Source organism: Pteropus alecto, unplaced genomic scaffold (assembly GCF_000325575.1).
Source record: "Pteropus alecto unplaced genomic scaffold, ASM32557v1 scaffold239, whole genome shotgun sequence".
Taxonomy (NCBI): Eukaryota; Metazoa; Chordata; class Mammalia; order Chiroptera; family Pteropodidae; genus Pteropus; species Pteropus alecto.
The window spans coordinates 10,375,445-10,402,186 of NW_006494613.1; the positions used below are offsets into that span (position 1 = coordinate 10,375,445).

Sequence of the window (26,742 nt, forward strand, 5' to 3'; positions counted from 1 at the left end):
ACTGCTGGAAGTGTTTTTACTTGGCATCCTGTATTCTTAAAGGTAAACTGAAATTTGATATCTATAGGCTATAAGTGTTAAATTGATGCAAAAATTCAAGGAGTAATGTATAAAACCAAGTAGAATCTTAGAATCAAATTTACCATTTGGAAGTGACCTCTGGCAACAGTAAGATCTAGCTGTTTTGGTTTTTCTGCATTAGCTCTAGTAGCTGAGATTCCAGTGAGCTTTTATAATGAGATTTTTCACAGTTGTTCTCAAACTTGTCCGCCAGAATCACCTGGAGGACTTGTTAAAATACAGAATGCTGAGCCCCACCACCAGGTTTGTTTTTTAGTTCTGAGTGAGATCTGAGAATTTGCATTTCTAATGAGTTCTCAGGTGATGATAATAATGCTGGTCCAGGGCCACTTTCAAAATCTAGACTAAGCTCCTTTTGAAAAAAACAAACAAACAAAAAAAAAAACCTTTTATTTTTCAAGTATAAGTTTATTCTAGAATTCAGATAAAAACTGACACTTACCATAGAATTTTGTTGTATAAAATAACCTATTTATTTCAATTGCAAACACTAAGCAACATTTTTTCTTCAAGATCAGTGTTAGTACTGCCCTATGCAGCGGGGATACAGGGGTGGGGGCTGGGAAGCCTAGCCATATTAAGATAGGTGAAGCCAACTATACTTTTCTTAGGAACTATCCTAAAAGAATTATAAAGTTCAGTGATATAAATCAGATTAAGAGGTGATAGATTTCAGTTTAGTGTCTGAAATATAATCATATTTCACACAATAAAAACTTTATTTTTCTGATGAGGTTCTCTAAACTGGCTTTTATTCTGCTAATATTCAGGTCTCTTAAATCTCACTAAGTGTCGGGGGGCATCTTACCAAAATTTCCCTGGCTTTTGGTAGCTAGCTGTCATCGATTTTAAGTATTTATGTAACTCAAAAGTTTATTGTTTTCCATTTGGTAACCACTTTTTTCAACTGTTTTCATAAGGTTGCAATAGTGCCCCAGTTTCTTTTCCTGAAAAAATACCCATTTTTCTGATGTCATGGCCATCCATAGGAAATGGAGGAATGACCACTGCTGCATTTCCTTTAGAAGATCATGCTCTCCTTGGTATTTCGTTAGTTCACATACACGAGAATTGCATCAATAATCCTAGAACCTATAATGAAGTGTTGATAGGGCTTCAGTGGTTCTAAATAGTTGTTTTAATTAAATATGTCCTGTTTTTAACTATAAACAAACCAAGGGTTTTCCCTTCTTTTAAAATCTCCAACCTCGAATTCAATTTTGTGACATCATTCTGTACTTTAAAAAATGAGGCTAGTTTTTATTGGATTTGGTGAAAACTTTCAACAGTTTTACTGACTGTTGAATTCTTCTAAACTTGGATTAGGAGGTAAACCTAAATAAATAGCCACATCAAGATTATAGATGAGGTGAATCAAATGATTTACATGGTTACCAATAAGAACTTATTTCAGGTCTACCCAAATTCTCTCTCCTGATATTAAGCCAGCCCTTTGGCATTTTCTACAATTTCTTCCAAAGTCTCAGGATCATAGTCACTAGGTTTGTCTATAATTCTCTCATAAAACCTGAACTACCTTAAAATTCTAATATAATATTGTATCCTCTGTTTAGCATGTCCAACAAATCTTTCTTATTTTTAAATCTTTACAACCATTAAAGTAGCCAAATAAAGTAAAACTAAAAATAGAATTTATAGTGAGATTTCTGCATTCAGAATCCTTCTGCCACTGGGTTGTGAATTCTACCTCAGCCATGTCTTCCATCAGTGATATCAATCCATAATGTAGTAATTTCAAAATTTTCTTCATTAAGCCTGATAGGAATCATCTTGTGCTTCTCTCCTTTGTCATCACCTGAAGCCTGCCCACTGAAACATCCCCTTCATCTGCATAGTGGTGGCAGTGGTAGCAAAATCTATGTCCTGAGGCTTCACTCCATTAAAGAAATCCCACACTGCTCCTCCTGATATTCGTAATTCATTATTTTCTTTGACAAATAATTCTGTCAGACCCTTCAAATCTTCTGTGAAAACTGACTGAAATCCTAGAGACTGCAACTCCATTGTAAATAGATACTGCTTCAGAAGACAGTTACCTCCAACTACAGCTCAGTAATGGCCTGTGCCAGGGAGAAAGTCACCAACCACATATCTATAAGACAAACATGAATAAAAAACAATGAAATTTAAAAGTGATGTAAATAATAGATTACACTGTAATTTTATTTATCAACTGAGAGACATTCATTCCCTGTTTAGCTCCCCAAAAAAGTGAAATCCATTGGATAATTACATCTAGGTCTGCACTTGTAGCTTTCCTACGTCATATATTTAATTACTATGCTTGCAGACAGTATTTCACTGTTACTAGACTCCTCTGACAGGAAGGTTTCCATTAAAGTGTGAGGGGCATAGGGCTGCCAAGAACAGTGGTTCCAGAAACTGTCACTCAGACTTTCAGGAACACTTGGTCTCCCCCAGAACATGTCACAGTTTCCCGTATATCATCCTCCTTCCCCATGACTTTGCTACTGCCTTTTTCTCATTAATTTCCCCCATCCTGCTATCTCCTGAGTCTCACCCACAGCCCGTCCTCAATTCTCCAACATCACACCTTTTTCCATTTCAAGTGGCTTCTCTGAAGCGGCAGCAGCAACTCTCCGGTGGCCCCAACAGAAAGCAGTTCTCAGAGACCTGTGCTCCCCATCCGGGGACAAGACCTGTGCTCCCCAGCCCACAAGGGGAAAGCAGCGGTAGGCTTCCTTCTACCTTCTCTTTAACCCACTGGGGACTGCACCCTGGAGTGGTGTGTGCCACCTCCCACCCAAGTCTGGACTGAAAGGCTCAGTGAGCCCCTGTGGGGCTGAGCGGCGGAGAAACCGTACCCCCACCCCCAGCTCAGCCCACCATCAGCCAGAATGTGGTGGGACAGGGTCTGCAACCTCTGGCTGTGCTGAGTTCCCCAGTGGAGGAGCCTCCCCCACTTCCTCTGTCTGTCTGAGGAGGAAGGGCTGCCCCTTCCTTCCTCTGTTGTCTTTCCCTTCAGTGACCCCACCTTACCCCCATGCCCTAAGCTACTCTTTTAAAGGTGGAGAAACTGAGCCATAGCTAGATGAAGTGACTTGCACAAGAAGATCACATGCCAGTTTTTGATGCAGTTAGAAGTCTATCTGAGAGCATATGGTGATGTGGTGATTCTATTATTTCTCTTCTCTTTTACCCTTTACTCATCTATATGTTAGGTAGTTAGGTAGCCATGAGTGATAGGAGTGAAGGCCCCTCTCCATAACCATAGAAATGATAACATTGATAGCCCAACCCAAGAGGCTGGAGTACAAGAAAATAAATGATCATAGCATAGCAAATGTTTTAGGCCAGCAACAAACACTTGCACCGTAAGGAGTACTCTGACCTTTTCACTTCAGCCTCATTATACCATCAAGTATAATGTCATGCATATTCCTGGAAGTTCGTGAATCTAATTATAACAGAATGAATTCTGGAAAGGAACATAAACCGTTAACAATAGGTTATATAACAGCCAACTATCAATCAAAATGGCCTCACACATCAATCAGCTAGCACCACCTTTATAACCACCCATCACTGCCCAAATATAAGACAGACCTCCCCACCTCTGCAAGGCTGTAGCCCTCTCTGGTGTAGCCCATTTCTCTCTGAAATGTATTTTAATAAACCTTACTTTTTTTATCTTCACTGATCTGTAATTCTTTACTGCATCAGCAGAAAGAACTGAGGTCTTCAGCACCATTGGGGGAAGAGGGACTTAGATTACCTCCAACAGTGACATATATGTTTTCCTTTATAGCAACCAAAAGCTTGTCCTTCACGAGAATAAACCTGTTAAGCTAGGAAATGATAACATTGAAAAATAGATTTGGATTATGCTTCTAAAATAAACAGTACTGAAGTAAAAATAAATAAATAAATCTTTCAAATTCAATAATTTAACACAACAAAAGTTTAGTTCCAATTTAATCTGCATGACTGTTAAGGGACAGTTGCTTTTTAAGTCTGGCCACCAGTGGATCCAAGCTAAATCAGAAGTCATCGTGGGGGAGGAACACATTTTCCTCTACCATCGATATTCTTCTGGATAATCTAATAATGTCATAGACATAAGACAGAAAAATAAACATAAGACAGAAAAAATAAACAAATTTAATACATACATATGTCTGAGAATCCCACATACATCAGAAAATCAGAGGCCCCACATGAAGCAGTTCTGAGATAGAAATAAAACATGGAGATATAAGACATTCTGAGCTAGGGTTGAGATAAGGTGCCTTGGGGGCTTCAAAAGGTCATTGAAGAATGATAAGAAGAACAGATATTTTGTAAATAGAAGTTTGCCCTACCATATAGGTGTGTGGAAAAGAGATTATAACTGATAATCTCTTATTATGGGCAAGGCCCCTGATTCGAATTTTTCTAGGTAGTTAAAAGGAAGAAGAAAAGTTTCTCTTAAGCCTGAAGCTAAATGCGGTTCTTAATGTTTCCACCTAGCAGTGACATTCTTCACCTCTCATTTTTATTGTCTAGAGAAAGGCCTTCAACCACATCTTTTATGCCTTGTCTCAAAACCTCTCAGTGCTTCTTTAGGCTTTGCCTTTTACTGTAGGTAACAAATTATATGAGTATGGCTACAGAAATACATTTGTAGGGGAGCTTACTCAGCCATTCTGAGGTATATAAAAAATAAGTGCCTGCAAAAGGGTAATATCCCTTCTATCAATCTTTAACTAATAGGGAATAGAAATAACTCCCTCTCCTTCTCTTCAGGCAGTCAACTCCATCTGATTCTGCATGAATTGTCAGAAACATTTTGCAGTGTTTAGTCCCAGTTTTCCAATGGACTTTTTGCAATAACTTTTTTTTCATATTGACTTCCCCTTTTTCTTGTTTTATTCTCCCAGTTTCCTCATTTCTATTCCCTGAAATTATTTTTCACAATAAAATGTTTGCTAGTAAACCTATCTCTAAAGCTCTGCTAAGGCACCCAACTTTAAAAATATTAGGAAAGAACATTTGTATGGTATGCCAAGAATAAAGAAAACCAGAAATATGTGTTGAACATCATTATCGACTACTATAGTTAGTAAACTAATTATATGGATACACCAAAGTAAAATATATATTTGACCCAGTGAGTTTTATAATAGAAATAAAAGTTTAAGTAAACATTAGGAAAACTATTGATGTATTCAATAAATAATTGTTAATGGAACACATCATTTTAGCGTAGGCATACCTCATATTATTGTGCTTTGCTTTATTGAACTCCACAAATGTGGATTTTTTTTTTTTTTTTTTTTTTTACAAATTGAAGTCAAGACCCTCCACCAGCAAAGATATTATGAGTTGCTATATTTCTATACTTGCTTTATTGCAGTGGTCTGGAATCGAACCTGGAAAATCTAGGTATGCTTGTAGATCAAAAGATAAAAAAATAAAAACATATCTGATCATCTCCATAGATGATGAAAAAATATTTACAAAGTAATTGAAAAGCGATTCATTATAATTATTATATGATTGAATAAATATATTATTTATATGATAATATAACTCTACTTCGATTCCTAAATGAGTATCATACTTACTGGAACTTTCTATTGGACATTTAACTAAATTTAGAAATAAAATAAGTGCATTATTCAAAACAATAAAAGAAGAAAAGGGAGCAAGAGTTATAAAAAATGAAGGGAGAAAATAAAAATATCATTCACACAAATAATATGTAACTATACATGAAAGAAAAAAGCAAAGAACTATTAAAAATAAGAGTTTTGACAGATCAAGGGTATACATGACAACTAAGTTCATACATACAAAGAGTAATTATGTAGAAAATGCTAGTTATGAATAAAAATATTATCTTACAAATAACTTAAAATTAAAATGCTGAAAACATATATAATAATATAAAAACTTAAATTACTACTATAGACACAGAAGAGTTGGGATATTGAACAGATTTTTTCTAACCACGAACAAAAAGTAAACTTGGATCTCTGCATCATATAATATGTCATGAAAAATTTCAAATTGTTTCAAAAAGTTTGATTTAAAAATATATATATATGATTAATTTTTTTAGCATATTTTTTAAAAGATTCTTCTACCTCTGCTTCCAGCAAAATCTAAATATAATATGATAAAATAAAACATTGGTGACATAGATTTTCTAAAAAACCTTCTGTATTCACACACACACACATATATATATATCATAAGCAGTCACAATATGAAAGACAAAATAAAAAAATAAATAAATAACATTCTGTACCTTAGATTAAGGCCTATACTTCCTAACATAGGAAACATTCTAGAAACTAAGACCCCTCCCCCTAAAAATTGGAAAGTACATAAACACTAATAGAAATTTTTAAAAGATTATAAACATATAAAAATGTTTAACCTGTCTTATAAAAAATAATATTTTCATATATCTGTTTGGTAAATATGAATAACTTTGACCACATTTGTCAAGGCTGTGAGGAAAGAGTAACTCTCATAATTGGCTTATGAGTATAAACTAAAGCAAGTTCTGGAAAGCATTGTAGCAATACTTTCTATAACTTTTCAATCAGCAACTCCACTTCTGCATGTTTATCCAACTAATGTATTTGGAAATGTATATATAGGTGTGCTTATATAGATATTTATTACATTATTTATATTAAAGCAAATAATTAAAGATAGTTGAAATATTAAGGTTTAATGATAACATATTAATATATAACTACTACGCAGCTCTAGTAAGTCTCTATACTGTTATGGGAAGCTCTGTAACACATAGTTTTAAAGAAGTATAGGATAGACAAATGTGCATAGAAATCGTTTTAACTGTAAGAAATTAGAAATACAGTCAAGCATCACTTACTGACAGGGATGCATTCTGAGAAATGTATTATTAAGTGATTTCAACAATGTGCAAACATCATGGAATGTACTTACACAAACCTATATGATATAGCCTGCTTCATATCTAGATTATACAGTGTAGACTATTATTTCTAGACTACGAACCTATCAACATATTACATACTGATAACTGCAGGCAATTGTAACATAAATGGTAAATATTTGTGTATCTAAATTTAGAAAAAGTACAGTTAAAATACAGTGTGAAAAATAAAAATAAAAATGGTACACTTATATAGGGTACTTACCATAAATGGAGCTTGCAGGACCAGAAGTTGCTTTGGGTGAGTGAGTGAGTGAGTGAATGAATAAGTGAGTGGTGAGAGAATATGAAGGCCTAGGGCATTACTGTACACAACTGTAGACTTTATAAACACTATTCCAGAACCCCACTCCATCACATCCTTTCTTCCAGTAGGGTCTGAAACACAAAATGAAGTAGTCAGTGTTGCTCCATGAGGGTATGGGACTGATTGAAGATATTGAGGAGAAATTGGTTTGGTAAGGATAAATCATCATAATAGTGACAGTCAGGAGAGAGTGAAAGGTGGCCAAAGGATCGGTTGGACTTAGAAATCAAGATGGATAGATAAAAGAACACAGGATTGTCATGGCAATGTGTTTTTGGCTGTCACATGTTGGCACAGTAGCCAGAGTAAAGAAATTTGTGGTACTCATGAAAAAAACAACAACAACAACAACAAAAAAAACCAGGGTGTTTAACATGGAGAGGGGATAGAACTGAAAACTTAATATTTTGACTTTGGAAATTTGGTTTTCATTCCACTGACCTTATCTGGTGCATTGAATTGATGGAAGAAAAAAAACAGATCTATACTATCACTACAACCTGAAAACATTTCCAAAGTACTAGGACAGGCTAACTCCATGCTATCATAGAACACTTTTACTAATGCGGCCGTGGCATTTAACACTTGTTAAGGTAGCTCCCATGGACTTGCATTCTTGTACAGGTTCTTAGGTCCTCAACAAAGAATTTACAACAATGAACTCTGAAAACTATCAAGTTAGATCTGGGAGGGCTGTAGCACCTTCTGAATATGTATTGCTGGGGGGATGCTCCTTTGTGTTGAAACAGTTCATGTGCTGACTGACTGGGATGTAAACCTTGTACTCAAAATTGAGTTGCTGTGAGTGAGGGAATCTATTGCAAACCCCACAGATATTGCTTACATTAGTAGAACAAAAATATCTCTTGAACCCACATATCCTTCTTACAGAAAATTCAACTCTTATGAGAAATTCACCTCCATTATAATCTTATGAGACTACCATTACATATGGGGTCTATCATTGACTAAAATATTGCTATGTGGCACATGACTATATATAAATTTGTATTTGTTTAATATGCAGGAAAATTTTGGGGTTTACATATTAGAAAATATGAGTGGTTCCCCTTGTGAAAGAGGATGGCAAGAGCAATCTGAATTGGGAAGGCATTTTTCATTGTATCTTTTTATAGTTTTAGAATTCTAAACCTTAGGAATATATTACCTAGTCAGAAAACTAAGATATATTCATGATTCAAATTGTAGTAATACGTTTCCATAATCTTTTCTTCCTGCTTGCCGGGATTCTTTGTTTCCAGAAAGACTATTACCATCTTTTTATTTCCCAAGGCAGTGCTAAGATAAATACGGATAAAGATAGCAATTAACTAAAGCTTCATTAAATATGGGAGGGGAAAATGGAGGATGGAATATGGTGATGATAGTGAGCAGGAGGTACTCATTTTTAATAAAATGGAGTAAAAAAGATTGTAATTTATAGTAGAAAACAAAAATTTAGTACTCAACTAATTAGGCTATTAAAATTAAAATTTAATAGTTTTTAAAATATATCTTGCTTCTTGAATTTTGTTGCAAGACTGACTCTACCACACACATTTACAAATATTATATCTTCCCTAAGATCTCTTCCTTTTTGAGTCTCAGTACCTTAAAATAACAAAAACAAAAAGTTTCCAAAATTGTCTACAGGAAGTCCAAAATCATGGAAAGTTCTAAAGTTCTAATAATCTTACATCTACCTAGAATACTAGTTGTCTTTTTTATGCAAAACAGTCCAACTCCTTTTTATCTTAAAGTTTCATTGCAGACAATACTTTTCTTTTAATAACCAAGGGTGATTAATGCATTGTACGAAACAAAAGAGTCATCTACCTTTAGTCTCCAGCATTAGGAACACAATGAACTGGCAGAAGCTTTGAAATAACAGCTTTTCTTTAATTTCTTCCAACACATTGTTTTAGTCCCACAAACTATTTGAAGTAATTTACCATTTTATACTTTAATAATTTCTTTTCTTTTATCTTAAAAAACATTTTTAAAAGAAGTTTTAGCCATGAAAATACGCTTATTTTCTGAACTTACGCTGAAATTTTCTTTTATGATGTCAACACAAGAGAAAGCATTTTCTTTATTTTTCAAACAAGGATTTTTCATATGTCTTTTATTAACATTAATATGGCATTAACATACACTTAGTATATCCACAAGTATTCCAGCTCCCCCATTTATTAGTTGTATAAACAAAGGGGAGCTATTTAAATTATCTTTATTTTCCACCAAAAAATGGAGAAAATAATTTGTGTTAATATGAGAATTAAATGTTACTTTATGGGTTCTGACACTATTCACCAAGATGACATTATGTTTCACGCTCTTCTAAACCGACTTGATCATTCAGATACCCACCTAATCCTGACCATGTTCTGAACCCCATGAGAGACAGCCATTCTAAACAAACATTCTTCTCACTTTGCTTATGCTCCAACACCACATTCTTGGCCATTTTAACTCCTTCTACAAGTGTAACTTGTAGAATAACACTCAATGGTTTTCATAGTAAATCGTTTAATTTCAGAAATGAGGGAAAATAAAAAATAATTTATGAAATTTGACATGCTGTATTTTTATTTATTCTGTCCACAATTTCTTGGTAATTTTCTTTCTTTGTAATTTCTCTTTGACTCTAAGTTATTGAAAAATATTTCATTTAATTTCCAAATATGTGGTAATATTTCATATATTTTTTGTTATTGGTTTTCAATTATTTCGTGTATAAATATTTTAATTTTCTTGAACATTTCCTGATCTTTTTCTTAAAATTGGTTATATCAATTTCTAAGGAGAATAAAATCTCTATCTGACTTTGTAAATGTGTCTATTTCCCTCTCTAGATCTCTTTGATTTTACACCTTATATTTTGAAGAAAAAAAGTTAACTTTTGATTTATTTTAAATAGCTAGTCAGACACGAATGACGGGAAACAAAGGAATAGGGGCTCAGCCTAGAAACCTCCCAAAGAATACATTATTGGTAGTTAGAGAATCCCTCCTCCATCCCCAGAGACAAAGAACAGGAAGGTCATAGTCTTAGCTGGCTACAGTTGCCTATTCTGGCCACAGATACCTGTGCAGAAGGTACAATCCTATTTCGCCTACAATTTAAGCTTCATTATAATACTATATTTATGCCTGGAAGTTTATGAATCTAATCAAAACAGACTGAATTCTGGATAAGCACATGCATACTAGGCAAAGAGTTATATAGCAGCCAAGTGTCAATCAAAATGACTTCACATGCTAATCACCTAGGAATGCCTTTGGAACCACCCCATCACAGCCCAAATATAAGGCAGACATTCCAGCTTCTGGCCCTCTTTTCTGTGGCCCTTTTTGTCCCCACCCTTTTTTCCCCCCTTTTGTGCACTTTTGTGGACTTTTTGTGGCCCTTCTGGCCCCTTGGTGTTGGTTATTGTGGTTACAGTATTGGGACCATGTGCCTCCTTGGGTCATGCTTTGTTTTTCTAAAATATATTCTTAATAAATCTGTTCTAAATCTCACAGACCTGTGATTCTTCACTGTGTCAATGAAGAAGAACCGAGGAAAATGCTAATTACACTTCTGCATCATATACTTTGATATCCCTCGCCCACCCCCATGCCATTGGGACGACACCAAACTCAGATCGGCCCTAACAGTATCATTTTTTATTACTTACAAATATATTTGTCTTGATGTCTACTTTTCCTAACATTAATAAGTCAGTCAGCTTTTTTATGTTTAATATTTAAAGATAGGTTTTCTATCTTTTTACTTTCATCTTCTCAGTATTTTTGTATTAAAATAAATTAGGAAATAAAAAATATATACATATATACATGTGTGTGTGTGCATGAGAGAGAGAGAGAGAGAGAGAGAGAGAGAGAGAGAGAGATCTATTTTCATTTAACATGTATTCTAGTGTTCTCTTTCATTGTTGTATTTGTTTCTAATGACTATTTTTTTCTTTGGGTCATGTGTCACATTTTCCTATTTTCTTCTATATCTAACTTTTTTTCTTGTAGGCTGGCCTTTGGTATATTAAATTGTTAAAAGTCTGGATTCCCTTCAAAGATTTTAACGTGGATTAGCTTTGTTTGTTCTAGTCTTATGCTTAGCTCTGATAGTGCTGGTCTAGAGCACTATCATTTGAGTGTGACCTTTCTGAGATCCTAATTGACTATTTAGGCAATGAGTAGGACATTCTTCCCTAGCTGGTTGTAAGTGTAATGTCTTTGATCACTGTGAGACCTCCAGAATCTTCATTTATCTCACAACCTCTTGGTAGGTTGTTTTCTGCCAAGCTCGTATTTGTTCTCTGCTAGTTCTCATGGAGTCTTGCCTTAAGCATGTAGGCTTAATAATCATCCAGAGAATCAAGAGGACCTTTCAAACCTCTGAAGCTCTTTCTTTCATAATTTTGTTTTGTTTTGTTTTTATTTTTTTGTCTCTGATATTCTGCATTTCAAATTCCAGCTATATCAGCACCCCAGAATGTAGCTCTCTCCTTTTTTATTTTGCTGTTATTTAAACTGGTTTCCCTGTACTATGGTTTAGAATATGACCATAGGTGAAAAGCCGGGTAATTGTGGAGCTCACCTCAAATGTTTCTCTTATTTCAAAGATAGTGTCTCTTCATTCTTTGTTGTCTAATATATGAAAAACGTATTTAATGTATTACATCAAGTTTTATAATTATTTGTTGTGTGAGGGTAAAGATGATACCCACTACTCTATCTCTTTTGGAACCATAAGCCAACCATCACATTTTAATTAAAATCTTCTCTTCATACTTCTAGTCTTTCCCACTTATATTATCTCTCTATATGGTATCACTCATTGATTAAATCTCATGTCTAAATTTGCCTTCAGCCTTGATAGTACTCTTTAGTTTTTAGACTCTGTGTCCAGATTTCTGCTTTCATTGTCTAACAGAAAGTCAAACACAACAGTTTCCGAAATCATTGCCCCTTTCCCCCATTTTAAAGTCCTATTTCAGTTCATTATGTCCTCCCTTAATTTCATTAAAATCTCTAAAATCAAAATACTATTTATCTCTCACAATTCCTAATGTCAACATAATTTTAAGTATTGTTGATTCTCTCTTTGCAATATATTTTACATTTGAAATTATAGTAGTAAGATATTTTAATTATACATAGCAAAGACACTACCATTAATGTAAATAAGTAGGAGTGATTTCCTTATAGTTACAATTTGTTTCCTCTAGTGAAATATTTGGAATGCATCGTAATTAAGAAATGGAGTGAGACTTTGTAGGAGCATGTAGTCAGAATTCTTTTTTCTCTATATATTTTTTCCTCTTGGACATCTGCTTCATTTTCTTACCACAAATGTGTTTTCTTTGTTCTATTGTTCATGTAGAAAATACTGCTATCTGAAACACAAAAGTCTACATAACAACTATGAAAGAGACAGGATTAGAAGAAAATATGTTAGCTCACATCTAAATTCATAAGGAATGATATAGTTAACTTAGATCATATAATATTTTCTCTACAGATGAAGGCTGTTACTGTTCAGATTGGGTACCAAAAGTCACCTTTGGAAGCACATGTATAGTTGTATTGGGTGTGATGTTGTATTATATTACACCAATAGATGTTTATGACATTTATTCTCTTATATGCTCAGAATATTCATACATTTTCTTCCATACAGAAACTCTCTTAAATCAATTATATCATACAGAAGAGACCTCCATTATAATACTTACTGAAATCTCTCATGTGTTATAGTTTCTATAATTAAGTGTTATAGAAAAAAAAAAAAAAACAGAGTTGAGGTGAGGTAATTTTTTTAAACAGAGCCTCTATCATTGATTATCTTTGTCACTTTGGAGACAGTATTCAATGTGTGTGTGTGTGTGTGTGTGTGTATAATATGAGGTACTTATTAAAATACTTCTGTAAAGCCTGTATAATATAGTACCTATCTAACAAGCTTGTTATGAGGGTGCATAATGCAGAAAGTACTCAATGTGACACCTAGTACATGGTATGATTCAATAAACCTTAGCCCTATTATTCCTATATTTCTTCCCAATAGATTTTAAACTCTTAGAAGTTAGGGCACAAGTCCTAAGAGATTTTAGCCTTACTTTTAACTATCTTTATTGTGTTTTAATAGGCTATTTAACATAATAATAGCTCAAAAATAAATATATATTTATTTATTGAATACAAATTATTGCTTTGCAAACATAATTTTGTATAAAAAGTTACTGGTTGTCCTCCTGAAAACTAAATCCAGAAGTTATTCTTTAAACCCAACCATTCTGACATTTCTACAACATCATACTGTAAATAAACATCACTCTTCTTTAAAATGATTCTCTCTTATCTCCTTTATTTTCAGTTCTCCTCTGAATTTTATGACTTCTGCTTTGCTTCCATTGCTCCTATTGTTGTTTTCATATTTTAAATATGAGTGGGATGGGGTGGTAGAAAACAACTCAGGTTATAGTTCACAGTCTTCATTTTTCTTAGTCATCTTACTTAACTATATCTTTAAATTTCAAGATTTATATATTGACTCTATGCAGATTAACTTCAGATCTTTAGCTATGATTTCTGTCCTAAACTCCAGGCTTTCATATTCTATTATCTCTCAGAAATTGTTTTCTAAATATTTTGCTAGTTCCACAAACTCAAAATTATGAGACAGTTTTAGTCATCTCTATCAGTTGTCTTAATTCTTATTCCTTTCAGCTTTCAAATTTCTATTAATATTATCATCATTCTCTCAACCATATGGAATTAAATTCTGGCAATATTGTAACCTTGGAGATACAATTAAACATGTACAAAAAAATAATGTGAACTAGATCTATAGTAAAATATACATCAAAATAAAAACAGACTAAAATTTTTATTATTTTGAGAAAAAATGATGTGTATTTTTAATAATTTATTAATTAATTTAACACATGTTCATTGAGAAACCATTAAATACTAATCATAGAAGATATGGTAAATCAGATAAAGTCCTTGTATTATGAGACTTAAACATAGTAAGAGAGACAAACAAACAGGAATTACAAAGCATATTATTAAGTGCTAAGAGACCACTTTAGAAACATGTGAGATGAACACCTAATCTGCTTTTGAGCTTGACTGAGGCTCTTGACATAAAACTTAAATATGCATACAAGTTGAGGTAAAGGGAGAAAAAAAAATATATGCTCCTTGAAAAAAACAACTATGTTTAAAAAATAGTTGAATAAAAAACTGAATATTAGAGACAGTTCATTAAGAAAGTTTCCTCACTTGAAAAGTAGATTAAGATATAATAGAGAGCTCACAATAATCAGGGCAAACTTTGGAATCATGTTAATAAGTATGGACTTGTTAGCTAAATGTAATGGAGACTCAATGAAATATTTTGATCTACTCTACAGGTATGTGATGAAAGAGATTGGAGAAGGCAAGGCTTTAATCAAGGGTATACATTAAGAAATAGTCATTATAGTCCAAATAAAAATAAATGTGGCCTTTATTTAACTGAATAAAGTAATACTAAATAGAATAAACAAATAGGAAGATGAGAAAAAATAGAAAATTTTCTTAAAAAAATATCACAGTTGGTTCGATGTGGGGAGAATTGATTTCACATATTAAACACAAGCTTCGGTAATGTCTAGATTATAATTCTGTGTGTGAAAACTAGGGTACTTTAATGATTAAAACGGTAAAATATTATGTATTTACTTAGAAAAAACATAGCTAGAGAAGAGAGATAAAGAGTGATCCCTAAGTAATGACTATGTGGAAGGGAGCATAGAGATGGAAAAAAGAGGTACTCAATAAGGAAGAGTTTTTGAAAATCAGTGTGTAGCAATATTAACACGTATGAGAGTGTTTCAAGAAGAAAGTAATTAATGACAAAGAATGCAAAATAATCAAGTGCAAAAATGTCTTTTATATTTTACATAGGGTATGGAAGACTGATTTTTCAGGAGATAGTAGAACAATGGCTTCTAAGGTAAATAGAAGACATAAAAATGAGCAGAGTGATTTAATATCATACATTTATATGATATTAAATTTTGATAGCAAGGAGAAATATAGAACAGTAGCTGGGGGAAATCTTTAGTTGTGGATTTTGTCATTTCTTTGTTTTTTGTTTTAAGCTTAGTAAGACTCAATCATGACTAAATTGTTATAAAAAGATGCTAGTAATGAAGGACAGATTCAATGATTAGGAAAAAATGGGAATAGTGGATGAAAAATGTCATCAAGGAAAGTGGAAAGGATGAGTTCTCATTGGTAAGTGGAAAAAATAGCTTTAGAAGACAAACATTCCTTTCTTTAAATTAAAAAAAAAAAAAAGTCTGGTATTTTGAAATAAGAAAAATGAGAAACAGTTTAATGTAGATAGTAAAACTGTATTGCATAGTGGCAGAAAACCAATATATTTCAAGTACAAGGCTTTTATTGCATGGGAGATAGGACAAATTTAAGTGTAATGATTATATACATAGGCCTTGCGCATAGATTTCTTAAATTCGAGTTTTTTCACTGCCACTTATTCTCTGTGATATCAACAAGTCTCTGAGTTTCTGTGTTCTTCAGTTTTCCCATAAGGTAAATGATGATGAACATAGTCTCTATTTCATAGAATAGTGAGTATAAATAACCTATTCTTAGTGAGTTGCTTAGGATTTTTCTGGTGCAGAGTAGCAACTTAGTATTATTATATTATTATTGATTCTTGAGATTTAAAGTAGAAAGTTTGTAGATAATTATAGATAACTTATTAACTCTAATTAGTATGAAAGAAATATTTTCTAAGCAACAGTAGAATGCTAGTGATCTCCATGTTCTCATTTGAGATTGACTACCATAAATATGTATTTACTGTTTGGGTTAATTAACAGATTTGGATAAGCTTTGACTAAATAAATAATATTTGATCAAGCTCATTGACTAAAAAATACAGTTTTATTATAAAATTTATATAACTATGTGAATGAATATGTATTAATTAAAGAAATAGAATAGTATTACAGAAGGTACATCTCCAAAGCATGTGTAAAACAGAGAAAGTAGACATAGACATAGATATTAAAACACTTTGTCTATATTATATTTCCAGTCAAGTGACAACTTTGTTTAAAACTCTACATACATGCACAGAATTTTTCCAAAAATCATTCCAAAATGATTTTTCATTTTTCATTAGTTCATTCCAAAATCTTGTTATATGTTTATTTCATTAGTGTATGAAGAATCTATATTAATTTAGGTCACAGGTACATCTTGATTTTATGTCATTTATTGAATATTTGTTTATATATTAATAGGCATCATATTTTGTTATTTGACCGTTTGATTGATGATTTGTAGTATTTCAGAATTTTAGAGCTAATTTTAAATTTCATTTGTACTTTGGAGATAAGTACTTATGTTTCTAGGTATGGCCTGTGAGAATCCAAGGACGCATTGTGTAGACTCAGAGTATTTGCTTTTCAGCATATCTCTATAGCATTATTAGATGCATTAAATTTATCTGTGTTTTTATTATCATATCACTTTATAGGAAGAATAAAAGTTAAAACACTGTATGCCTAATTCCATAAATTGGTAGTTTTTTCAATAAATTTGAAGGAGATACAGTCAAGTAAAAAATATGAGCTATCATCTTACACTTATTAAAATGATTCTGTATTAGTTTTCTAAAAGCTCTTTTGGACTGTGCATCTTTATACAATACAATTATTTGATAAAATGTAGGTGACATTTTAAGCTCCTTTTCATAATTCTATGCAACATTATAGAAAAGGTCTGTTAAGAAGATCAAAGGTGATCTCAGTGTGGAAACTATTTTGTCATGCTAGAAAGCTTGTTTGTAGTTGTTGCGAAATGCCAAGAGTGGTTTAGAATAGTATTTCATGCTCAGCAATTTTAAAGAAAAAGAATATGAAATTTGTCCCACTCAAGAAACTGGCCTTTAACCAAAAGTCACACCTAAGTTCAAAATATGGAAAACGTTGTTATTGTTGCTGATTTTTATAAATATTTTTGTGTTATATTTCAAGTCAGAAATTATTGAATTATGACATATTAATCAATTAGATAGGGTGAAAGGATTGCCCTTTACCTAAAGGTAGAAAGAGAGAGAGAAGGAGAAAGTCTTTGGCATAATATTGTGTCAACTACTGCCTTAAATACTTGAATACCTCTCAAATTATTTTTGAATGCTAAAGGCCTCTGGTTTGTTCCCGGGTTTTGGCACCAGAAGAAAAAAAAAAAACAGAAAAAAAAAATTCCTGTACGGTGTTTACACATATTTACACATATTTACACATATTTGTCATTGTTACCAAGAAAATGATGCTGAAATTATTTTCTAAATGGTAAAGGAAATCACAGCTAACACAAGATAGTGATACCACAGAAAGCAATTTCTCTACCATTTTATTTAAAATATGTTTTAAATGCCTAGTTACAAACAATCCATGAAAACAACCCATAGCAATGTTTTATTGGAACCACATGCTAATTAAAACCACTAATCCATATTTTCTCCAAGCCTTGAGGCATTTTGCATATCTGCCTGGCTACTATATTTAATTGTGAAACTATAGTTTTCCAATTTAATGACTTTGAAATATAATTTAGAAACATCAAAAGTCCAGGCTAAATATAAAAAAAAAAAAATGCATTTGTGCTTCTAAATGTTTGGTTTTGTATTTGATTTAAAGTCAATAATATGACTCAATAAATTATGTTCACGTGTTTCAAGCTCTTGTAAGATTATCTTGTTAGTTTTTATTGTGTGCAACGTCATAAAGATTACTTAAAATGGGGTGACATTCTAACTTAGATAAAATAGTGGGCCAACCACAGAAAAATATTTTGTACCACACAGAACATTTTCAAAGGACTATTTTTGGACTAAAATGATGTGAATTTGTTTAGCACACTAAAGACTTAATTTTTTTTTTAAATGAAAACGATTTTGCATTACTAAATTTACTTTCAAGTTAGAAATTCTGACAAAGTCATATAAAGGTATTAATGTTGTCTATCTCTAAACAGATCTAAAGTACTTCTAAATTCTAAACTTATTTTTAAAATTCCGTGCAAATCATAAAAACATTAATGTATATACAGTACTCTAATTAATAAATAAAAACAATCTTATTAATTACTTCAGTGGGCCCTGCACACACTGAATGCAATTGAAAAGTAAGTTCGAAAATCTGCATTTGCAGAGGATAATAAAGGATTGATATTCTGAGTCTTATTTAATTCATTGAAAAAAACAAAACTGAATATATTTTACCTTAAATATGAATTAAATTCAACTTTAAAAAACAGGATATAGGTGAGAAAATATTGATTTTTTAATAGACTGCTTAGCTAAACTGAAACAAATCTAGAAAAAAAATGTGAATATTTAAACCCAATCACATTAAAAGTAACTAACTGCTCATTTTGTCTTAAACTTCTATACTTACTATTTTTATAAATTCTCATATGAAATCTTACCTTTCTACACTAAAAAAAAAAAAAAAAAACAAAAAAATCCTCCTTTAAGTGATCAAAAATGGAAGGAGAGGTTTTAAAGTATAATTCAACATTAGCAGATTTAATCTGTTCCCTTATACTTATCTTTATTTTGTTAATGCATGCAATTGAAAAAATATGCTTCATTTGTTGTTAAAAGATAAAGGTTGTATTTCTGGGTGATGCCATGCTTATTTTATCATGTACTTAAGGGGCTCTTTTAGGCTGACTGGCTGCTTAACATATTCTAGTTTGACTGCTTATATTTTGTAATTTCCACAAAAAACAAACTTTTTGTATTAGGTAAATTTTATGGTAAAAATAACAAGAGAAACAGCACATTTTAGAACTGTTTGTATATATGCATGCATACAAATAAAAATTCTATTGTAATATCAGAGACCATTTCATCAACCAGTCAGTCTGCTTATTTTTCTTAACATTTTGGACTCGTGGTTTTTAAATATATAAACTAAAACATTAGGGTGGGATTTATGAAAAACAATTTTAAGGTGTGTGACTGAATTATGAACTGAGCCAGAGTAGAAGAAATATAAGGCTAGCAATTTAATTCATTGAGCCTTTGGTATCAAATCAGAAAATCAATACATTAAAGGCAAAATAGATTAAATAATTAAACTTTATCACAAAGGAAAGAATAGTTTTCTACCACATGTCCTAAGCTATTTTTTAATAGAGGTTATTAAATAATTTTCACATAGGGACTCCAAATTGAACAGCCACAAAGTGGCCCTTTGGATAAGTTCTCCTTAGGACATGATAAAGTAATTAAAGACATAATTTTTTCATTCCTTTCTGATTGGAATGAACGTCTTTTTTGTAAATAGACATACACAGAGATGCTGCTACCAACTTAACAATTTTTTGTTTCAAGAATAAATAATAAAACAAAGAAAACCTTTTCTTTGTTGGACAGAAGAAGACTCAGAGTTGTTTTTCTCTTCAAAGCTATTTAAGGGAAAAAAATTCACCTTACTCCTCCAGGTCCAGCGTCTAAGATTGTATCCTTTATGCCTAAGTCATGCAGTAAAAGGCAATACTTTTATCTAGGTGTACAGTCACAAACAGAATCTACTCAAAAGCTTGCTCCTAAAACTACATTCTCTTACTCCTGCATCATCACTTCCTTTCCCAAGTGAGTTTGAATGCTTCCCATCAGCATTCAACATTCTCTCATCTTTAGTAAAGCAGAACTGTGCTACTCAAACCCACTGTGTATATTGCTATCACCACTCATCACCTATTTTTCTTCTATTTTCCCATATTTATACATTCTTATGGTGAACAAAAAATATACATGAAATATAAAAATAATATAATAGACATGCCTTTTTTCACATTCTACAAAAATATCATGTAAATATTTTTTTCACTTGCTTCATATTCTTTACCTTAAGTAACAAACTACAGATAAAGTTGACATCTCAAACTGTAACCCAGACCTCGCTACTCACCAACTTCTCCAAAACCAACTACTATCATGAATCAGTCATGTAACAAGGGCATGCTTTCATAATTTTCATGCAAACATATGCACATACACATACCTACAAATACCTATAAATGTATATATACATACATATGTGTGTGCACACATGCATGCACATTTATTCACTAACACACACATTTTAAAGATGAGAAATCTTTAAAAATTTGGTGCAGAATGTTTAAAAAGCTCTTTGATGTTCAATAACTACTTGATACTGATTCTCATGCATCTCTCTAATAGAAATTAGATGTATGTTATACATCATTGGGTTTATTAAAAAACAAGTATCTTTACTAAGAGATTGCATTAACTCTTTTCCTGTTTGCCCCAAGAATATTTGCCGGTGGCACTTGTAGCTGTAGCATTTACCTCAAGATAACTCACGGATTATAGTTCTAAACTTACCCCCAAAATTTGTCATGAAATTTCTCACTTTTTTTATTATTTTTGCATCATTCTAGTATATTGATAGTCTTTGAAAACAAATGACATCATTCTATTTATAGCATTCTGTTTTCAGAAGTTCGCTTGCTGAAAATGTCAAAGCCTATAAAACATAGCCTTCCTATGTGTGATATTAAATGAACGCTGGCAGCAAGCTGTATACTTTCTAAATGGGAAAGTGTTAATAAATATTCTCACTGGCAATTATATACAAATTTCTGTTTTTCTACCACATAGCCAAAACTTGAATATATCTTTACATTTTGACCAATCTGATGCATGTATGCATGTGTGCATCAAATATTATTTTAATTGACATTGTTTGATAATTGGAAGTTTGATGCCTTGTAACATTTTCAGTTTTCTTTTCTCTGAATTTTATATGCATTGCCTTTGATTATTTTTAATTATTTTATTTTTGTTTTTTAATTTATAGAAATTTATATTTATATATTTTGAATTGTATTATCCTATCACACATGCTGAAAATATCTTCATTTACTTTGTACCTTTTTTGAATACCATTTATGTTTCTTTTTCATTTGTATTATTTACAATTTAATGTAATAATTTACTATTTTGTTTTGAGTTCTGAATCATTTTATTATATAAAAGAATAATTATTTCTACTTCAAATTATTTTTCAATATCCAATTTATCTGTTGGTCCTTAATTCATTAGAAATTAATCTTATCATAAATGGTAAGAAAATTGACTCTATCTCTACCCTCACTCTATTTAAACATAGTTATATATAGTTAGGTCCTAGAATATATATATATCAATGAGACAGAATAAATATAAAATCCACAAGCTAGTCTAAGCATATGTGATGATTGAGAAATGGGGAAGATGAAAGAATATTAATTATGTAGTTTGCGAACAATCAAGGAATTTCTCATACTTTATTGATTTTTAAAGTTATATTAACATGCACTAATTTTGAATTTTATTGAATTATTTTCTAAATTTATTGAAGTAAACCTATTTCTTTTTAACTAGGTTAAGGTAAGTAAACAAATTAATACAGTTTTCAAAACTGTTCTATCTTTGCCTTCCTGAAATAAGTTCTTGCTTACGATGGCTTAAAAAAATTAATAAACAGGGGAACTTATTTCTTAATATTAGTTTAGTAATTTTCTTTCTATATTTAGAAGAAAAATATATCTTTATTTTTTTATAATGTCCTGTTTGATTTTACTTTCAACTAATTGGGGTTTTACATTCTATTCAAGTAAATTTTGATAATGGATATTTTTCCAGAAATTTTACCATTTGTCATTTAAATTTTGAAGTATGTTTACAATTTTTTTTTTATTTTTGATCCAGCAAATATTTGTTTAGTGTACCATATATAGCCAGCATTCTTCTATATGCTTAGAGATATTTTATATCAGAATGGAACTAGCAGTGGCAATATTTACTAGGTAAATATATCAGTCCTAAAGGCACGCCTAGAAAGGCTGTTTCCCAGTGCTCAAACAATCAAATTATGATAATATTTTTGAACCCAGCTTTTATATTTGTATAGCAAAATAACCCAAGAAAGTACTCTATTTAAAACATTTATGCCTTTGTTCTAGCAGTTGGAGAAATTAGTGGCTGAAATAATTTTATATTCCATAACTCTATTCACATAATCTTCAAAAATAAATAAAGAAGAAAGAGACTCTGGAAAAAAATAATTGAGAAAAATTGAAGTGTGATCACTTGCGACACTCCTAAAACACTGCTGATTTTCGAGAATCATTTATGTTTTAAACTTATAAAATTAAAACAGTAGTTAAGACAATATTTGGAAATTGATCATTATTCTAGGAAAACACTTTAGGAAAATTTAAAGGTATATTGTTATCTCTGAACACAATAATCAAAATTTTCAAATTAAGTTAAAATATGTACATTTTTATAAAAATGAGGATAGAGAAGAAAATGTGTAAACCCCGTTGTATACCTAGATTTTAATATTTTCTTTGATACGCTTTCCTAAAAACTATATTATTTTATCTAAAATCTTTTATTGTATCTTTTCATGATATAATTATTATATTATGGGTGTACACACATTCTTTTATGTATCATTTCCTTTCAAAGCTCCTATTAAAATCAAATGATATGATACTGAATCAATGAAATATTAATTGTTGTAGTTTGAATTATTGCAATAGCTCTCAAAAAAAAAAAAACTGCCTTTAGGGCAATGTTTATATATTTTAGAGTGTTAAATGGATATTTTATCACTGCTACTTTTTATAATATATATTTTTTGATAGTATGCTGAATTAAGTGGTGTCTGTGATAATTTATGAATTTGTAGCAATGGAAAGCACACAAAGAATCATAGAGAAATAACAAAAAAATAAATAACAATCTGTCAATTAAGTAATTCATTCGATATAGACACCCTAACTGATTAATTTAAATCATGAAAATATTTAGTGACAAGAATTATTTTTATGGTTACAATAGTTAAACTTATTATCAAAAATAGTCTCTGGTACATATGTCAACCAATTATTATATTTCATGTTAATTATTTAGAATCATAATTTTAATATATTATGACATTCAAAGGTCTATAGTCCATCGATAATATTAAAAATAAATCGAAAAGGCAAATAATATTGTACTTTCTCCATAGAGTTTAAATTTTAGAGATTTTATAACAGAAAACTGAAAAACTATTGATTTAGGAATGATGTGAATATAGACAGTAATATCTAAAGGTACTTTATTTTAATACTTTAAGAATAGAACATTTAATGAACATAGTGAAAAGAGATAATTTGGGAAAAATACTTTATTGAATTAAGCACCACATTCAAAGAGATTAATGAATCATGTCTTCAAAAAAACAATAAACATTAGGGAGTCAAAAAAATCCTACAATACTAATGTATTTTAGCGGAGCCATGAAACAGGATTGGCTTCTTCAGCTGTCCTCTTCTTTAGTTTCCCTAGTGAATGAGACATGTGTAAATTTTCCCCCCACAACCCTGGCCCCCTTGAGACAACTTTTATTATGACTCTAGATTAACCAAGCCAATGAAAAGTCAACTAGTAATAGAAAAGATTAATTCCATTAAACCTGCAAACAGCAAAACTATGAAGAATAGTGCAAACAGAGAAATATCTCCAAAAGTCTTGGGATAGTAAGAATTCCAGCAGTGAAAATGAAGTGCAGTTTACACTAAGAAAATTTTATCTGTTATTGAATGAATATTTCATATCAATCCAATAAAATAATATTAAATAAAAAATAGTGAGGTTCCATTACAGATATAAATACCACTTGTTACTGTATATTCTTAATAATTCACAATTACTAGAACATTTGTGCTATATATAAAACCAAGACTGATCCAATTTGTAAGTTTACTGATTTACTAAAATTTGAAAACTTACTTACTCTTATTTGAGAACACTTATTTGAGAAAAACATTTCTTAGTGATAAAATTTAACTTATAATGAGTTTCTATAAACAGATTAACCCTATGCTATTTCATAATAAGCTTTTTGTAAAACCAGTTAATATAAAATAACATTTTTTTAAATAGAAAGATCTAAAATGATTTATTTTTTCATTTAATATGTGAAATTTGTGAAAGTATATCTAAAAGAACATCTAAAAACAAATTGTCTAAAAATAGCCAAACTAATATAGACTAAGAAAGCCATGAATAATCCTTATTTTGAAGTTTTATTGGAAATAATCAATGAAATATAATACTTTAATGTTTAGCCAACAATTATTAGAAAGATTTAAAAAACATTTTCTCTGTATCACCCATACATTTTATTCATGTAAATTAATTTCAAAAATTAAAAGTTTAACTACAAAGCCTTTCACCACAGTCATCCTTAAAATGGGTCTGCCAGTGATTTTCAAATAGCAATAGCAATAAGGTTATTTGAATGTTTTGTATTATCTGTTGCATAAAAGAGTAAATGTACTTTTTTTGTCAATACTATTTGCTTTTAGATAAAAAGAGTAATGTTCTAGTAAAATCACTAGATATCTGAAAGTGTCATTCTCATTTTAATAGGAAGTCATTTTCTTTTTCTGTATCTGTTGTCTCTTCCTTTTCCTAAACATGATAAATTAATGTCTGATCCACATAGGAATGATTTCTAATTAAATTAAATTCTAAACAAAAAGTGTGTAAAATACATTTAATTCAAAACAATAAAGAAGTGCATGATTAATTGCTTGCAATATGCCTGGCTCTAATGTGTGAAAATTAAAATGATGCAGTAGCTCAATGCCTTTGAAACAATTCAATATTCAACTGGTATAAAAGCTCATTATTTATTTTATACTTAGCCAGTCTTTCTAAATGAATTTGCAAGCTCTCTTGTGGAATGACATAATAGTCTTTTTTTTCTAGTTAAGTTTATAATGTTTCATCTTATTTTTAGTGTAATAAGAGAACAACATCCACAAAATATTAAAAAGTTTAATATGTATGTGAGAGTGATTATAAAGTAATGCGAAGATGCAGTTGACAATTAAGAAATCCCATTAGGCAATATTTATTGTTTTGAAAGGTACTAGTTGTAAAATAAAGAACAAACTTTACTTTTCTCCCATTCATGATTGTATATCTGAAAGCAGATTTTTCTCTTTGTCTTACTCTAACAGTGAATCCTTCTCAGTATCTAAATCTGACCTTTTCAAGATAATATATGTGCATAGTTTCAAAAAATAATCTTTGTATATGGACACTTCCCCAAATTCTTTCTTATTAAACCGGAAGAGTCTGATCTTCACATTTAGACAAGACTAAATGATGTCTAGAAAATAATGCCGTTCTTTTGCAACACTATGAAGCAATGACTAACACAGCTTTCAGATAGCATATGCATTTCCTAATAGGCAGTAAAAGCATTGCTATTTAATGGAAAATAATAACAAACATAAAACATTCTTGAAAATTAAAATAATCAAAGAGTAACTGAAATAGATATGATTTATACATTTGGAAGTAGATGATATCCTAAGACAATTTGATGTGGTGGTCTCTGATTTTAATTAGTATATTCCTATATTCCAAGGTGATTTTTCTATTCTACCACAGAAAGTAGCAATTGGGCAGTATTCAAGTATTATTTTTTATACATAGCATCTTCTCACCAAAAACATCTTACAATGATTATCAGCTTAGAATAGAATTTATACTTTGTAGTATTTCTCTTCAGGGTATGACTATCAGGTTACTAAATAAATAATGCCTAATAAAATGAAAACAATTCTGCTAAAAATAAGGGGAGAAAGGCAAATAGTTAATTATTATAATCTTGGCATGAATCAGAAAGCACACAGCCCAAGCCTCTTCTCACAGCCACCTTATAACCAAGAAGGAATTATCTGAAGATCTGAGACATAAAAGGGTCACAGGCAAGATAGTAAGAATCCTGGTATTTGATGCTCGACCAACCACAAATTGCCCAGTCTCTCTGGAATATATATCATATGAGCCAATAATCCTCTTTGTTAGAGAAGCCAGTTTGAGCTCAGGTTTCTCAAATCGAAAGCTCCTTGCCAGATATAATAAATATATCTTAATGGATAATTATACTTCTATGTGTTTATCTGTGCAAGTACATAAAGTAATATAGCAAAATATACTCATTATAGAATTATTTATGATGCTAAAAAATGGGAATTTGTTCACAATTTGTAAGGATAAAAAATGGGAACTTTTTTCACATATTATAGCATGATGTCCTAGTACTATAAAATATTATATATCAGGTAAAAATAATGGTATATATTACAATACTAACTAAAAAATTAAGTGGAATAAAAGATGCATAAAATATGTAGAGAGTAATTGCATTTGTATCAATTAAAAAAACTTTGCATAAGCACATAAATGTATATGAATGACATGAAAAAATTGTAAATAT

General features: G+C 31.0%; 1 pseudogene; it reads right to left on the bottom strand.

Annotated features, from left to right (window-relative positions):
* Positions 1 to 929: 929 nt before the first annotated feature.
* LOC102890715 lies at positions 930 to 9,810 on the bottom strand (annotated as a pseudogene).
* Positions 9,811 to 26,742: the final 16,932 nt, after the last annotated feature.